This window comes from Aplysia californica, unplaced genomic scaffold (genome assembly GCF_000002075.1).
Source record: "Aplysia californica isolate F4 #8 unplaced genomic scaffold, AplCal3.0 scaffold00060, whole genome shotgun sequence".
NCBI lineage: Eukaryota > Metazoa > Mollusca > Gastropoda > Aplysiida > Aplysiidae > Aplysia > Aplysia californica.
In genome coordinates this window covers 1,015,933-1,018,985 of record NW_004797330.1, presented here as the reverse complement: position 1 = coordinate 1,018,985, position 3,053 = coordinate 1,015,933, and positions in this window count along the sequence as shown.

Sequence of the window (3,053 nt, the reverse complement as noted above, 5' to 3'; positions counted from 1 at the left end):
GAGAGAGAGAGAGAGAGAGAGCGAGAGCGAGAGCGCGAACGAGCGAGAGAGAAACACACACATACACACACGCACACATACACGCAGAAAGAGAGAGAGAGAGAGAGAGAGAGAGAGAGAGAGAGAGAGAGAGAGAGAGGGAGAGGAGAGAGAGAGAGAGAGGGAGAGAGGAGAGGCCACAGCAGATGAAAGTCCTAAGGATGAACACAACAGGGTAGCCGGAGGAAATGTAGCTTCCATGCAAACCAGAGATAAAACCGAGCAATACAGATCCTTCCATCCATGACCGGAGCGATGAGCGGGTCAGGAAATGAGCTAGCTGTGCATGTCAAATGGGACATTTCCGATGGCACTTGACGAAGCTCCATCGAGTCGGTATCAATTAGAAATACTGGTCAAATGAAATCAGCATTCTGTGTTTCGTGAAAGACGGAACTAAATATGCGTAATGATGAAAAACATCGCGCTCAGCTTAGGATGTTAGTGTAAGTCTATACAGCCCTGTTGTTGTTGTTGTTGTTGTTGTTGTTGTTGTTGTTGTTGTTGTTGTTGTTGTTGGTGGTGGTGGTGGTGGTGTTGTCCTACTTGTTTTAATCACTGTCGTTAAAGTCCTTGTGTGCGTTGATGCTGTTACATTTTTATTATTGCTGCTGCTGCACCTGCTGCTGTTGCTGCTGATGATGATGCTGATGTTGCTGCTGTTGCTGTTGTTGTGGTGGTTGTTTGGTCACTGCAGTTTCAGTACATGTAGTTATTTTAGTCGTCCTGTGGACGTGTTTATCCTGCACCATCATGCTGTTTTTTCTTCCAGTTCTTGTATGTTATAGCTGTCGTCAAAAATGTTGCTGTTCTTGTTTGGAGAAATAGGGGTCTTCAAAGCATACTACAATGCCACAATTCTCCACAGTTGGGAAAGAAAACTGCAGTACACGGAAGGACACAGGCGGGGGTAGGCACCAGTCACTCCTCTGAAAGCATTGACACCCCCCCTCCCCCCAATTCCGAAAAAAACCTCAACCCAATAACCCTTACTCGTGGTCAAGCATTATTTTCTTATGCGCACCTGTTCAAAACCAGTGTCTCTGAAGCAAAAGTTGTCTAATTATAGACTCGTTGCTATTGTTTGCTCTCAGGACACGTGAGTTTGATTCCCGTATGGGGAAAGTCATTTGTTTGTTTGTTTGTGTATTTGTTTGTTCGTTTGTTTGTTTGCTTGTTTCAGAGTTTTTGTTTTTATTCCTTTTTTAAATCAATTATCTCTTTCTGTCTACTGTGTTGCTTCAGTCTATTCAGCCCAGGCTGCCCTTGACGAGCAGGATCGAGGCAACCCGTCCGTGAAAAGATCAAAATTGTGTCGATGCGGGAAATGAAACAATTGCTAAAAAAGGAAATAAATGTGCCACCCTACGATGATCATTTAAAGACCCTTTTTTAAAATTCTAAAACTACTTAGCGGGAGATTCCTTGAGCAAACATGTCTCCCCTATTCGTGTCTTCAGAGTGGGATGATTACAAAAGACGCTCAACTCAACCTCGTGCATTTCCACAGCAGCAACACAACCGCTTTTTCTTTCTAGCATGCCCCAACAAAGGACACGGATACTCCGTGCTATTGTTGACGGTGCACGACGAACATATCGCGGAGTTGCACGATTCCAGGGTCGATCACGAGCTGGCTGAGCCAACACATTATGGTGATGTAGACACTGGTCCCGAGTTGTAGGCTTATCTTGTTACAACCAAACGTTTGTCTTCTTACGACAACACTTCCAGACAGACTGTACCGCGCCTCCTTCCCACCCCCACCCCAAAAAAATACCATCCCTTTCCTTCGCTCTCTTCCCCCCTCTTCCTCTTCCTTTTCTTCCTCCTCCTCCTCCACCTCCTCGTCCTCCACACCATCACCATCATCATCATCATCATCATCATCATCATCATCATTATCATCATCATCATCATCATCAGAAGCTACAGCACCTTCATCAGCACCCTAACAATAGATTGCATAAACAAATCTCCAATAACTAATTATTCTTCCACTCAACAAAAGAGGACAACGGTACAGACGATCGACAGTACACACCTTTCACCCTCACCAAGGCCGCTGTTCCAATTGGTACAGTTACCCTGGACTCATATTTATTCAAATATCACATCAAGAAACACCCACAGACGTTCACGATTTATAAAGTTTTAATTATGTTTGACATGCCGTTTACGGCACATTCGATTTTCTCCCCTATCCACCCAACAGCACATATCCGACTGACAGAAAAAGAGCCTACCCTGCTTAAGAAGAAGATGGCGTTGAGAACAGCTGTGATCACTGGTCGTGAGCAACGGAGCTATCTATTTCTCGACTCACATCCTAAGAGAGAGGAACAACAAATTTACGGACAGAAAAGAGACCCTTTCCGCCTATCTTCTTCATCAGATGCAAGTAATGCATTTTACGGTCAACTTTTACAAGCCAAATTTAGACATGGTACATGTTTATCGCCCCTTTCAACATTGTAAGGTTATCTCAGCGGCGGTATCTCCGATGCAGCAACATCTAGACCTTTTTTTAAAAAGGCCTTCTTAAACGTACATCTCAGAAGGGCGGAGACAGTGTGTGTATGTAGGGAGGGGGTCTTGGACAATCTCTAAACAACGCATTGTCATGTTTGAGACTCAAACCATGACCCCATCTGCATGGTCTCCCAACATGATACCTTCTGAGCCTTCAAAACAGCAAGATCATGGTCAATCTTTGCATCTCAGGTGTTAACAATTAAAGACAAAGACCTGAAATTACTTACTACTTTCACAGGGCAGAACAAGTTTACTCTTCCTTTAACTCTCAAGAAGAGAACCTTCAGCTTACCTAGCCTTTCGAGAAAAGGACTTCCCTGGTTCGATTATGCCAAAGCGATTGGTTACGACATTGAAATGTTACATGTGAGCATCTGTATGTGTGAGAGAGAGAGAGGGGGGTGGGGTGGGGAGAATATGACCTAACATCATCATCATCATCATCATCATCATCATCATCATCATCATCATCATCATCA